General features: G+C 40.9%; 1 long non-coding RNA gene across 2 annotated transcripts in view; it reads left to right on the top strand.

Moving 5' to 3' along the window:
- Positions 1 to 14,923, top strand: part of LOC125909709 (uncharacterized) — a 19,274-nt gene extending 4,351 nt beyond the window's left edge. The window contains exons 3-5 of one of the 2 annotated variants that reach the window (XR_007453763.1): positions 2,442 to 2,560; positions 9,493 to 9,586; positions 10,749 to 14,923. This is a non-coding gene — a long non-coding RNA (uncharacterized LOC125909709). Of the gene's footprint in view, positions 1 to 2,441; positions 9,151 to 9,492; positions 9,587 to 10,748 lie in introns of those variants that run through there. The other variant, XR_007453762.1, reaches the window with a different exon arrangement.
- Positions 14,924 to 14,948: the final 25 nt, after the last annotated feature.

The following is a 14,948-nucleotide window of genomic DNA, read 5'->3' as shown; positions in this document are numbered from 1 at the left end:
GAGCCTGACGCGGGGCTCGAACTCACGGACCGCGAGAGCGTGACCTGGCTGAAGTCGGACGCTTAACCGACTGCGCCACCCAGGCGCCCCTCGATGGAACTTTATAGAGCAGTTAAAATGAGTGAATTACAGCTATGCAATATCATGGATGAATCTTAGGAACATAGTACTGTAGGGGATCAAGCAAATCACAGAAGATGGCACATAATGTAATTCCATTTGTATGAATTACAAAAACCATCAAATAATATGTCATCTAGGGAGATAAACATATGGTTAAACTACAAATGAAAGCCTGAATATTATAAACACAAAATTTGAACTAGAAGCTCTGAAGGAAGGGATGGGAAGGGAAGGGATAGACAAGGGAAGGGAAGGGATAGGGAACGGGCATATAAGGGAATTTACAGGTACTCCTAATGTTCTGGTTTCATAAATCAAGTGGTATTTACATGAAGGGTTCATTCTATCATTTTACATAAATTTTATTAACTACTCAGTAATGCAAAAGTTTAAAAGAACATTAAACTTAAAATGAAAAGCCTATCAATCCTTGCTCTAATGATGTTTCCGTGCCCTCAAAAAATATTGAGAAAAGTCTCTGTAGTTTGCAGGTTACCCTTTTGAATGCCGGCTGATGCATGAGGCAGAAATTTAACATTCTCTGAAATTAGGGGCCCCTGCGTGGCTCCGTCAGTTAAGCATCCCACTTTGGCTCAGGTCATGATCTCGCGGTCTGTGAGTTTGAGCCCCGAGTCAGGCTCTGTGCTGGAGCTCAGAGTCTGGAGCCTGCTTCAGATTCTGTGTCTCCCTCTCACGCTCTCTGCCCCTCCCCCGCTCACACTCTGTGTGTGTGTGTGTGTGTGTGTGTGTGTGTGTGTGTGTGTGTCAAAAAAATAAACATTAAAAAAATTCTCTGGAATTATAATTTGAACTATCATCAAGATAAATGAAAAATATTACCATTCCATTTTATGCAGAGTGTGCCCCAAATCCATATTTTAGATGATGTCCAATGAGCTAGAAATTCTATTTTATAAAACATTTTCCTCTTTAGCTTCAAGATTTGGGGAAAGACTTCTATGTCAAAGTTGTGGCCTCCTACAGAAACCGAAAATATCATTTAAGATAAAAACCAGAAAGCTACCCAGGAAAAAAAAAAATAGAAGTTTGTATAATGCAGCAAGTATTAGAAGCATAAATTGGAACTTAAGGTGACTTAATTTTTTCACCCAGGGCCCCATTGAAGTGAAAAATCTTCCTCCTCAAAATATCAGAATTTGAAAAAATAGATGAGGCCAGAGTAACTAATACAAACTTGCCTTCGGAAATGCAGATGTTTTTACTGATCTGATAAGTTGACCTTGGAAGAAAACAGAACATTTTTAGAGGAAGTAATAACTTCACTGAGCACTTATAGGCTAGGTGGTGTCCTGAGTGCTTTGCATGTATGAACTAATCCTCACGAGACCCTATGAAGTGCTGTTATTATTAAACCTCCTTTACAAATGAGGAGAAAGGTAAAGTACTTTGCCCAAGACTTTTCTCCTATAAAGACGGGAGCCATGATTCTAAGCTAAGCAGTCTAGCTCTCTTTCTATAGGCTGAGGTAAAATATAAGATTCTGGCTTAAAGAAACCCAGGAAAGATGAATCATTAGAAGAAACAGCCTGTAAAGATTTCTCGGAGGAGGTGTTACCTGAACTGAGTTGACAGAGAAAGCAGAGAGTAAGACAATGGGAGTCTTGGCAGGCCATTAAAGACTAGTTATAGGTGGAGTTAACCACAGGTCCCATTTTGCCTGGGGCAATTACGGTTTACCCCCTGTTTTCCCGGAATGATTTTTGGTAGCTTTTCCTTCCTCAAACTTCTAGGATTGGACGTTAAATTGTCTGGTCATCCTACAACGGAGCAGTTTGTCTTGAAAGTAAGCAATTCCTAGAGAATCTCACCGTAGTATAACCCAAAGTCTTTCAGATATAACTAAAATGCAAATCTCTAGCCCTGTCTGATTAAGTATGTATCATTAATAAGAACTGGTTCATCTGTTTCTAAAGAATGTAGCCAGAGGGAGTAGAGGGCACCCCATTGAAGGTGGGTGGGATCACTGCCTGGAGACCCTTGCCCTTAAGGGACTGGGTAGCTTTTTCAGTTTTGTAAGCCATCCTCTCTGGCATTTAAGGCTTAGAGGTGCCTGAGAGCCATCCCGGAAGAGAAAGGAGACAACGTGGAGTTAAAAGGGGGGGAAATATTTGATGGTCTCTGCCAGAGGGGGGCAGAAGTTGAATGGGTTTTTGTTTTTGCTTTTGTGGGATTTTTTTCTTCCCATGAGAGAAGAGAGTTTTAGAATTTTATTTAGACCTGGAATGTTGAAGGGAACAACTTTAAAATTTGGAAACAGTGGTTTGTTGGAGTATTTATTGTCTCTTCCACTTCTCCAGAGTAACCAGAAAGTGAAAACCAAAGGAAGATGGTGTCCTGAATAGAGTGGACTCTTGAGCCATTTTTGTGAGGAGACGCCACTCCATAGAAGGGACATCAGTTGTGTTCAGGAGGACAGGTACGTAGTGCGTGCTTTGGGCTGGCAGTTCAGAGAGCTGGTCTGTGCAAATCACGATTCTCTAGTACCAAGGAGTAAAAAGATGTGGAAAAGTTACTTAGCTCGAAATTACTAGTCATGTTATTTGAAGTAGAGGATTCTCAAATTTGGTTCCCTTAACTTTATGGAAAGAGGAACAGTGATCCCCACAATTATTGTCATATGTTAAAGCTCATTAATTCATTGGCAAGACAAAGAGAATGGAATAGCAGCCAGACCAACACTCTGGCTTGATCATGGTGAGCAGGTCCATGATCTGGTGGTGACCTCGCTGGGAGAACGTGATGAAAATACTTTCCGCATTATGAAGTGACACTTAAATAAGTTTTGATTTTTATAAAAACAAAATTTGCATTGCTCAAACTGAATAGGGTCAAGAGCCCCTTTCTGTCACTTTGTGGACATTACCAAGGAAGCCTACCTGTTCAGAGCCAGTGCTAGAGGTTCCTGGTTGGGGAAGGAGCACTTATTGAAGCAAAAGTTTAACAAAAGTGATGTTTTTGTTTCTTTTCTTGTCTAGGAATTCATTCTTAGTATTTAACCATACTAGAAAAGCCATATATGGTATATATTTTGGCTTCCCCCCCACCATGGACACACATTATTTGGGAATCTCTGTCTTGGTTATCATAAAGACTAAAAATCTGAAGCTTTGGTGTTGTAAGCCCTTACCTTTTTTTTTTTTTTTTAATTTAAATTCAAGTTAGTGTAGTGTTGGTTTCAGGAGTAGAGCCCAGTGATTCATCACTCCCATATAACACCCAGCGCTCATCCCAACAAGTGCCCTCCTTAATGCCCATAACCCATTTAGCCCATCCCCCCCCACCGACCTCCCCTCCAGCAACCCTCAGTTTATTATCTGTACTTAAGAGTCTTTTATGGTTTGCCTCCCTCTCTGTTTTTATGTTATTTTTCCTTCCCTTCCCCTATGCTCATCTGTTTTGTTTCTTAAATTCCACATGTGCGTGAAATCATATGGTATTTGTCTTTCTCTGACTGAATTAATTTGCTTAGCATAATAATACTTTAGTTCCATCCACATTGCAAATGGCAAAATTTTATTCTTTTTGATCACTGAGTAATATTCCATTGCATATAAGATAAAAAGCTTCTGCACAGCAAAGGAAACAATCAGTAGAACTAAAAGGCAACAGACAGAATGGGAGAAGATATCTGCAAAGGATATATTGGATAAAGCGTTGGTATCCAAAATCTATAAAGAACATATCAAGCTCAACAACCCAAAACCACATAATCCGGTGAAGAAATGGGTGGAAGACATGAATAGATACTTTTCCAAAGAAGACATCCGGGTGGCCAACAGACACATGAAAAGATGCTCAACATCACTCATCATCAGAGAAATGTAAATCAAAGCCACAATGAGGTACCACCTCACGCTGGTCACAATGGCTAAACTGAACAACTCAGGAAACAACAGGTGTTGGCGAGGATGTGGAGAAAGGGGAACACTTTTGCACTGTTGATGGGAATGCAAACTGGTGCAGCCACTCTGGAAAACAGTATGGAGGTTCCTCAAAGAATTAAAAATAGAACTATCCTATGACCCAGTAATTGCACTACTAGGTATTTATCCAAAGGATGGAAAAATGCTGATTCGAAGGGGCACATGTACCCCAATATTTATAGCAACACTATCAACAATAGTCAAATTATGGAAAGAACCCAAATGTCCATTGAATGATGACTAAAGAAGATGTGGTATGTATATACAATGTAAGCCCTTATCTTGGTATTTAACAGCTACTAGAACTCATTTGTCCTCTTATAAATGACAGACTGAAAATACTTTCATTTTTTTTTACAGAAGTTATGTGATTCATTGTTACTTGTAGTTCTTATTTATTTTTCTTCAGATTTGAAAACTTAGTAATTAATAATTGTGATTTTGATGATTATGTTCAGTCCATAACAAGTTATATTTATTTTCTTTTTATGTTGCTGAGATAGTATTGCCTTTTTTTAAGTTTATTTATTTTAAGAGAGAAAAAGTTAGCATATGTGCATGCACAGGGAAGGAGCAGAGAGAGAGGAGAGAGAGAGAATCCAAAGCATGCTCCACACCATCAACATGGAGCCCGACGTGGGACTTGAACTCGTGAACCATGAGATCATGACCTGAGCTGAAATCAAGAGTTCGACACCCAACTGACTGAGCCACCCAGGCACCCCACTGTGTTGCTTTTTAAAATAAATTAATCGAGCGGCGCCTGGGTGGCTCAGCCCATTAAGTGTCCGACTTCAGCTCAGGTCATGATCTCACAGTTTGTGAGTTCGGGCCTCGCATCGGGCTCTGTGCTGAAAGGTCAGAGCCTGGAGCCTGCTTCGGATTCTGTGTCTCCCTCTCTCCCTGCCGCTCCCCTACTTGTGCACTCTCTCTCCGTCTCTTTCTCAAATATAAACATTAAATTTTTTTTTTAATTTATAAAATAAATTAATCAAGAATGTTGCTTTTGGTATGGAGGATTAAGATCTTAACAAATCTGCTGTCTAACAGATAACAGTTACAAAGTCTGGACAAAATAAAAAGTACCTGAAGTATCTGGAGCTTGAATAGAGGTTTCAAAAGGGAGTCGTAACGTGGCAGAAAGGTCCGACGAGGGGTGTGTGCCCCAGTATTTCAGCTTTACTCAGATAACGGACCATAGTCACAGCATGACACGCGGTGGTTGAAGTGCTAGTGAAAAACCAACCAGGCTTCTGGCCTGAGGAACCAAAAACTAGAGTTTAGGACAAACATGGCAACCCAAAAGAAAGGGAGGGAATTGTGAAGAGGAGAGAGGTAGAGAAAAAGATCCCCAGGTTTTTGTGCAGAGTCTAACCACGTCTCTGGCTGACCCTTCCACCAGCCGCAAAGCACCTCAAAAAGGACAGAAGAAATCAGATGAGCTTTGAGCTGTTGCCTGTGTCCAAAAGAGACAGTTTGCAGTTTGAGTCTCACCAAATTAATTCACTGCCAAAGCACAAAAACATCAACATTCATTGGAGAAAGAGGTTACACACACACACACACACACACACACACACACACACACAAACACCCTCTCCATCCTTTAGACAGAGAATTGAGAGTCTCGGTAAAACATAATATATAAGGGGGCACCTGGGTGGCTCAGTTGGTTAAAGTCTGACTTCAGGTCAGGCCATGATGTCACAGTTCATGGGTTCAAGCCCTGCGTCGGGCTCTGTGCTGACAGCTTGGAGCCTGGAGCCTGCTTCCGATTCTGTGTCTCCCTCTCTCTATATCCCAACCCTCCCTCTCTCTTGCTCTCTCTCTCTTTCTCAAAAAAAAAAAAAAACACATTAAAAACAAACATAATATGTAGGAATACAATCCCAAATTACTCGATATATAAAGAACCAGGAAAATATGACCTCTTACCAAGAGAAAAGACAGGCCAGATGAAGATGTTAGAATCCATTAGACAAGAACATTAAAGTGTCTGTGATAACTAAGCTCTGTGAAGTAAAGGAAACCATACTTGTAGTAAGCAAAATGGAAGAACCTCCACAGATAATTATAAAACATAATAACAAAATGAAAAAAAAATCAAGCTTAAACATTCAGTATTTGAAATGAAAAAGTCATTGACTTGGCTTTATAGTAGGGTACGTATTGTGTAAAGGAAAAACTTTCACACTGTCTTGTGGGGTATGTATCTATTTAGATGTAACACATGACACAACGGAGCATGGTGATGGCAGGGGCCAGTAAATGGAACCAAATGATTGCATGGTAACTACATTTGATGGGAAAGTGCTGTAGTAACTTGAAAAGTAGACTGTGTGAACAATGTTTATTTTAATTTCTAGTATAACCACTAAAGAAAGTTGTGCAAAAAGTATAGCTAAAAAGCCAATAGGTAATCTTTATTAAAAACCAAAAAAATCCAGGGGTGCCTGGGTGGCCTATTCGGTTAAGCATCCAACTTCAGTTCAGGTCATGATCTCGTGGTTTGTGAGTTTGAGACCTGTGTCAGGTTCTGTGCTGATAGCTTGGAGCCTGGAGCCTGCTTCAGATTCTTTGTCACCCATTCTGCCCTCCCTCCCTTGCTTGTGCTCTGTCTCTCTCTCTATCTATTTAAAGAATAAATAAACATTTAAAATTTTTAAAAAGTTAAAATCCAAAAGTAGGCAGAAAAGGAGGAGTTTTTTTAAAAAAAAGAATATAAAATACAAATAATAAAATGGGTAACTTAAATCCAAACGTATCAAAAACTACTTTAAATATTAGTGGATCAAATATTCCAATTAAAAGGCAGAAATTAACAAAATGAAATAAAAAAGAATACCCAAATATGCTATATGTAAGAGATGTGCTTTAAATATAAACACACATGTAGGCTGAAAGCAAATAGATGGAAAGAGAAGACATACCATGTGCCATGGACTGAATGTTTGTTTCCACCCCCCCCCCATTCATATATTGAAATCTTAACCCCCAATTAGGAAGTGAGGCCTTCTGGGGGGTGATTAGGTCATGAAGGTGGAGCCCTCATGATGAAATTAATGCCCTTATTATATATTATGGCCCCAGAGAGTTCTCTAGTCCCCTTTCCATTATATGAGGATACAAGAAGCCAGCAACCTGCAACCCTGAAGAGGTCCCTCACCAGAACTTGATCATGCTTACACCCTGACCTTAGACTTCCAGCCCCGAGAATGGTGAGAAATAAGTTCCTGTTATTTTTAAGCCAACCAGTCTGTGGTATTCTGTTAAAGCATGTAAATAAGCATAGAAAGGCCACAGTGGTTATTAATACCAGACAAAACAGACCTGTGGCAAAGAGTATTATCAGAAACGGGGCCATTTTATAATGATGGATACATGGATTCATCAAGAAGACGTGATATTCGTAAATGTGGGTCAATGTGTATGTGCCTAATAACAGAGCTCCTAAAATGCATGAAGCAAAAATTGAAAGGATAAAAAGAAGAAATGGACAATTCCACAATGGTAGTAGGAGGTTTTAACACCCCACAGGAAGTGGTACAACAAGAGACAGAAAAGAACCGTAAAAATATAACCCAAACAACACTATCTACCACCTTGATCTAATTGTTATTCACGGAATGTTACATCCAACGATGTCAGACTGCACCTTCCTTTCAGTACACACGGTGCTTTTACAACAAATCATATGCTAACCCACAAAACAGCTCTCAATCAAAATAAGATTATTGAAATCGTCGAATATGTTCTTTTACCACAACAAAATTAAATTGCAAGTCAAGAACAGTACGGATGGTCCCCAACTTTTGAAGATCCCACTTACAATTTTTCAACCTCACAATGGTGCAAAAGTGATACACATTCATTAGAAACCACTATGAATTTTGAATTTTGATCTTTTCCTGAGCTGCTGCTGTACAGTATGGTTCTCTGTTGTGACACTGGGCAGCAGCTTTGTGCCACCGTGCCCAGTCAGCCACATGGTCGCCAGGGTTGACGATTGATCCACCTACAACCATTCTATACCCATGCAACCATTCTGGTTTTGGGTTTTCACTTTCAGTATGGTATTGAGTAAATTATATGAGAGATTAAACTTTATTATAAAATAGGCTTTGCGCTAGATGAATTTCTCCCACTGTAGGCTAATGTAAGTGTTGTGAGCCCAGCTAAGGTCAGGTAGGCTAAGCTATGATGTTTGGTAAGTTAGGTGTATTAAATGCATTTTCTGCTTAATGGTATTTTCAACTTATGATGGGTTCATGGGGATGTAACCTCATCATAAGTTGAGGAAGATCGTACAATATCTAGAAAGACATCCCAAATTTTAAAATAAACAACTTACTTCTAAATAATCTGTGGGGCAAGAAAAATCATGAGAGGTTAGGAAATATTTAAGACAGAAAAGTAATGAATATACAATATATCAAAATTTGTGTAATGCCCCTAACCTAGTGCTTAGAGAAAATGCATGGTTTTATTTTGTTTTATTTAAGTATAATAGACACACAATGTTACATTAGTTTCATATGTACAACATAGTGATACAAGAAGTTTATATGTTATGCTGTGTTCACAAGTGTGGCTACTGGTCTGTCCTGATACATCCTGATACATCGCTATTACAATACCATTGACTATGTTCCTTATGCTGTGCCTTTTATTCTGGTGGCTTATTCACTCCATAACTGGAAGCCTGTATCTCCCACTCCTCTTCACCTATTTTGCCCAACCCCCAAACCCACCCCTCTGGCAACCATCAGTTCTCTGTATTTACAAGTCTGATTCTGAAATGGCTACATACTGTATGATTCTAACTATATGACATTCTAGAAAAGGTAGACCTTTATAACATTAAAATTCTTTATTAGTTTTGGGGCTCCTAGGTGGTTCAGTTGGTTGAGCATCCAACTTTGGCTCAGGTCATGATCTCAGGGTTCATGGGTTCAAGTCCTGCATCAGGCTCTTTGCTGACAGCTCAGAGCCTGGAGCCTGCTGCAGATTCTGTGTGTCCCTCTCTCTCTGTCCCTCCCCCATTCACACTCTGTCACTTTCTCTCAAAAAATAAATAAACACTAAAAAATTTTTAAACTCATCTCTTATCTTTTTAATGTTTATTTTTGAGGGAGGGAGGGAGTGAGGGAGGGATGGAGAGAGAGAGAGAGAGAGAGAGAGAATGCATGGGGGAGGGCAGAGACAGAGAGGGAGACACAGAATTGGAAGCAGGCTCCAGGCTCTGAGCTGTCAGCACAGAGCCCGACATGGGGCTCGAACCCACAAACCATGAGATCATGACCTGAGCTGAAGTCGGACGCTCAACTAACTGAGACACCCAGACGCCCTTATATGGTTTTTTAATAATGCTTTTTATAACATTTCAGAAGTGGAGAGCCAAGGCTTTCTTTATTTCCACTCTTAGGGAGAAAGAGAAACTACCTCTTCAAACATCACTGAATCACTGGGAAACTTGGGTGCTCCTGGGACCAAGAGTTTGGAGAAGGAAGAGTAAGGAAGTAAGCAAAGAGGAATTTGTTGACAGTTGCAAGCAAAGTAGAAATAGATTAGATGAATTGGTGTTGGGGAACCTGGAGAGGAATGTTTAGAGCAAAGAAGACAAGAGGCATGAATAGAGGCATGGCATGACTTTCAAGCTGTGGAAACGGAACACTAAAGTACAACGGACAATAGGTTGGATGGATGTTCCCTGGAGCTGCAGGTGCAATGGCTGCCACAAGGCGGTGCTCTGACTGCGTCTACTTTGGCTTCCACTGTGCTTTTCATTTTCCCACTCCTCTCTCCTCTTTAAGGGCTCTAACTAGAGGTCTGTCACACTCCAGCCATAGTCAGCCAGCCTGTTATTAGTGCCAAGCCATCCTCCTGGAGCAATGACAGTGTAAATTTCAGCAGTGGCAGAAAGGGGACAAATACAGCTGTTGTGCATTTTAGAATAATTGCCACAGACCATTTAGAGACAGCTTTATAATAACGGCACTTATACAGACTCATACAATATTTCCCTTTTCTGTTTTATTCCTCCCTCAACACTTTGCAACATGAATGTGTTAATCCGCTCATCTTGTGAGTCTAGAATTATCTGCTCCCTAATTTTCTTTTCTTTTACTTTATTTCATGTGTTTATGTTTAAAGCAACTGGCCTTTCTTTGGGCAATTAGGATGGTTCAGGTAGAAACCTGTGTTCTGTCTGCTCCCCAGTTTTACAAAAGGAGGCTTGCAGTCCCAGGGAAGGTACCATTCGGCCTTTTCCTACCTTATTCCTTCTGCTGGGAGTTCCACTCTTCCTGCCCTCACCTTTTCCCAACACAAATGCTATTTGTGAAACACCTCTTCTCACCCCACCCCAAGTCTGGCTCCTCTTTTTGCTTCCATTGTCCCGAGTTCACTTACCAGCTAGCTAGTGTTTATCTCATTGTGTCCTCAGTGTTTCTTATCTATCACCTCTATTCCAGGTTCCTTGAACTTTCTTTATATTCCCCAATGTCCACCACAACTCCCCACATAGTGAGAACATGGATGGCTGGATAAATAAAACAGGCTCCAGCAGGTCAAAGCCCTTGCCCCATCTTGAGTCCGCAGCAGAGTTGGAAATATCCAGAAATTTAGACCCGAACCAGAATATCTTACTGGCTGCTGTAGTTGACCGTGGTCTCTCCACAGAAAAGTTCTAAATGGGCCTAAATGGAGAAGTCCTGGGTCCTGCATTGTGCCACAGATCCGGGGAGATGCCCAGAGCTGGCACAGCAAGACTTCAAGGCCCATAATGTGTGCAGAAGGCCTGGACGATGCAGATTGCTAAGACCACCTGCCTTACATGGCAGTTGAAGCAGCATCCTGGAACCGATGTCTCAGAGGCATGACAAGAAGCAGCAAACCATGTGATCCCGTGTTCCTCTAGTTTTTTTTTGGGCGGGGGGACAGACATCTCTCTCCAGGTAACTGTGAGACCCCTGAATTTTAGCACCCTCTGAGAGAATCAAAGAGGCATGAACTCCCTGTGTCTGGATCCAGTGTGTATCCTTTGCATGGCTTGCTGGCTGGCTCTGGACCAAACCCACCAAAAGCGATCTTGCTCTGAACCCGAGTCATCGTTCCCGCCCATCCTTTCTGAGATGGCGGAGGAAGGACAGCATATTGGGTATGGTTGTGAAAAAGCTCATCCCTTTTGGTGTGTCCTCTTTCTTGCATAAACCAAACTTCTTTTCTGCCCGTCTGTTAATTCTTCCCTCCCTCTCTTTGTTCCATCCTTCTTATGTATTTAATGAGTACTCACTAGGTGCCAAGCTCTGTGCTGGAGACACAAAGATGAATTAGGTACAGTGCTCTACCTTCAAAGAATTCACATGATTCTGGAAGAGACAGGAAGGTCACAATATACTTGCATAAATGCCATAATGTAGGAGGTATCTGTGAGACCCTGGAAGTTCAAGGGAGTGGGCCATAGCACACTAGCAGGTGTTTGGTAGCCAGCTGGTGGGAGGAGCCCTGACTGGTAGTGTTTGCCGATGTCCGACGTCCGTGTGGCAGACATTCCCATCATGGCTGCTCTCAAGCTACTAACCTGATGTCACTGAACAGAGTTGGGAAGGGACGTACACAGTTGGCTCTTTTTTTTTTTTTTTTTTTAACATTTATTTATTTTTGAGACAGAGAGAGACAGAGCATGAATGGGGGAGGGGCAGAGAGAGAGGGAGACACAGAATCCGAAACAGGCTCCAGGCTCTGAACTGTCAGCACAGAGCCCGATGCGGGGCTCGAACTCACAGACTGTGAGATCATGACCTGAGCCGAAGTTAGATGCTCAACCGACTGAGCCACCCAGGCGCCCCACAGTTGGCTCTTTTGATGCAGTAAGAGCCATTTCTAGTATACCACCATGACTTCCCCCTCTAAGACCCTGAGCAGAGAACCCATTCAAGCTGTACCTGGGTTTCTGACTTACAGAACCATGAGCTCACAAATGAGTTTGGCTTTAAGCTGCTAAGTGTGTAGGAATTTGTTTTGTTGCCATAGAAAACTAAACAGAGCCTATTACACCCTTTTTACAGATGTGAAAACTGAAGCTTAAAAACAGTAAGCAATTTGACCACGGCCATGAGCATCTAGCAAGTGATGGGGCTGGGAGGGCAACTGAGATGTGTCAGATTCCAAAGCCTGGGAAACTGACTCCTGTGTTCCATGACTTCCCATAGAAAACCATGTCACATAGCCAGGAAGGGCCAGGGTCATGGGGGATACTATTCCTCTGTTCGTTCGTTCGTTTGTTCATTCATTCGTTCATTCACTCATTCATTCATTCATTTTTAAGGACCAGGAGAAAATGTGCGTTATTATTAAAAATGAAATTCTGAGCCAGAAGAAAATCAAATGTTGAGTGCGGCTTTGTACTTGAAGTGGTGTCCCAGTGGTTACCTTGATATTTATTTCAGAGGATAATGCTATAGAGTAAAAGAAGTTTCACATGGGACTGTACTCATTAAATATTTGATTTCAGCTAGAGTGTCCATTTCTACTTGGCTGCTCCAGCCTGACCAGATGTGCTCAGAAAATATAGTTTCCCCTGAATATGTACATCTGTCAAAATTCCTGTCAATGTTAGCATAACTGCCAAGAGAGTGAACAAAGAGAGTTAGCGATTAACTTCAAAGAATTTTGTTGGAGAGGAATAAAGATATTTAAGGTCTGTTTTGTGAACTAATTGCATTTGCATATTTATGGGATTTACTGATATAGCAGTAATTAAAAACTATTTAGTAGTCTTAAAGGACACATAACTCAGTTGCTGTTTGCATAATAAACATTTCTTATTATGTTTGCATAATAAAACCTCTCCCCCTCCTTCTTCCAAAAGACACTGGTCCAGCTAAGAGGTGTTGTATCTTACTTGGAAATAATGGAGAGACAAAGTGCAAGGGCTCCTGGGAATGTGGAGACGGGACTTCTGAAAGAAATACATCTCTAGGTAGCCTCTTAGTGACAGGCCTGACCCTAGACTGCATTCAAGAAACAACAGATTCAAACCTCAGATTACTAAGTCTTTTTCTTAGCTGATATTTTAAGAAGGCTGAATGCTTAGCTTCTGACAATTCCATTTTTTTCATTTTAATACACTGATCTGCTTGAAAGGCCTGAACGGGGTTCACCTCACATTCATCCTTCCTAAATAGCTTAGAGGGGTGTGGTGAGATCTTTGAGTAATGGATAAAAAGTACTGTATTAATGAGTGAGAAGAGACCATTTTCCTGAAAAATTTCATGAAAAATTAAATTTTCATGAAAAAAAAAAAAACAAACAGGGAAGAGATACCAAATCTAAAGGCACCAAGTAAACAAACTAAATCCAGACAGGACAGTAACATTGGAAAAACAAATATCTGAGCCATTTGGTGATACAGAGCAAGGCGATCAAGGAAAGATGGGGAAGCGTCTGTGTATAAACTATTTTGAAAACAAGTCAGTCACACAAAACCGTTCCCATCTTGGCAGAATTCATCAGCCAATAAAGAGCTGTAATGGGCAGGATCACCAGACTGTTGTTAAATTAGCTAATGAAGGTTGTAATGTACCTGTATTACACATCATTAGCAGTGGCCTTCCAGTAACAGATGGGTACATGAGGAAGTGAGAAGAAAAGGGAGGGGAAAGCATATCCCAGAAGGTCTGACTTACCATGGCTTGCTAAAATAAAATGTGTGGCAAGAATGTAATGCCGATCATCATCGCGATTAAACCTTTGCATAAAGGGAAGCTTCTGTGTCACCTTCCCATAAAAAGTGCTAGGTACATAGATATGTCTGTCTGCAGCTTGCTTTTCTCCTCATGGAAAGTGCTGGGACTTTGGTGGCCAGATCAGTCTTTGGTGATCGTATCTCTTGATAAAGCCCCATTTATCTGGCCATCCTCTTTCAAGGATGTTTCTAAACTTTCCATAAGTTTGTATCAAATTTTCACTACCAGGTTACATTTCTTTTTTTTTTTTTTTTTCTGAAATATTTTCAAATACACAGCAAGACTGGGAGAATAGTAAAATGAATCCCGCCCCCAACCGTTTGAGAGTAGTTTGCCAACATGATGCTCTGTCGCCTGTGAGTGCTCAGAATGTGATTCTTACGAACAAGAACATTACATGATCTCAATTCCGTCAAAATCGGGAGTCTCTAGGCCCCCACCTTGGGTTTTGCGGAGTCTCCCCAAGATGTTCTTTGTAACAAAAGGATCCAATCCAGAGTCACACATTGCACCCAGTTGTCATGTCTCCTTAATCGGCTTTATGGGACACGGTTTCTCCGTCTTTCCTCAGCTTCCCTAACCTTGACACTTTTGAAGATTATAAGCTGTTTTGTAGAGTGTCCCACAGTATGGGGTTATCTGGTGTCTCCTTCCAGATGGATCCAAGTTTTGAATTTTTGGCAGGATGATCACAGAAGTGCAGCTGTGTCTTCTCAGTCCCTCCTATCTCATGGCACACAACTCCCGTGATTGGTAACGTTAATTTTCATCATTTGATTAACGTGTTGTCTGCCAGATTTCTCCACGGAAAGTTTTTTTTTTTTTTTTTCTTTTTTACTCATTCTGATTAATAAGTATGTTGTGTAAGTGTCCTGTTTTTCATCAAACTTTCGCCAGCTAGGTTTTATCAGCCACTGATGTTTTTTGAGTGAATTATGACTATGAAGATTCTGACATTCCTTCTACATGTATTAGTTGGCATTCTAACTTAAGGAAAAGTCTTCATTTCATTCATTTATTTAAATCAGCATGGACTTGTGGATTCTTTTTTTTTTTAATTTTTTAATGTTTATTTTTGAGAGAGAGAGAGAGAGAGAGAGAGAATGAGCGGGGGAGGGGCAGAGAGAGAGGG

This window comes from Panthera uncia, chromosome D1 (genome assembly GCF_023721935.1).
Source record: "Panthera uncia isolate 11264 chromosome D1, Puncia_PCG_1.0, whole genome shotgun sequence".
NCBI lineage: Eukaryota > Metazoa > Chordata > Mammalia > Carnivora > Felidae > Panthera > Panthera uncia.
The sequence above is the reverse complement of the archived record's forward strand: the minus strand, read 5'-3'. Positions and strand labels throughout refer to the sequence as shown.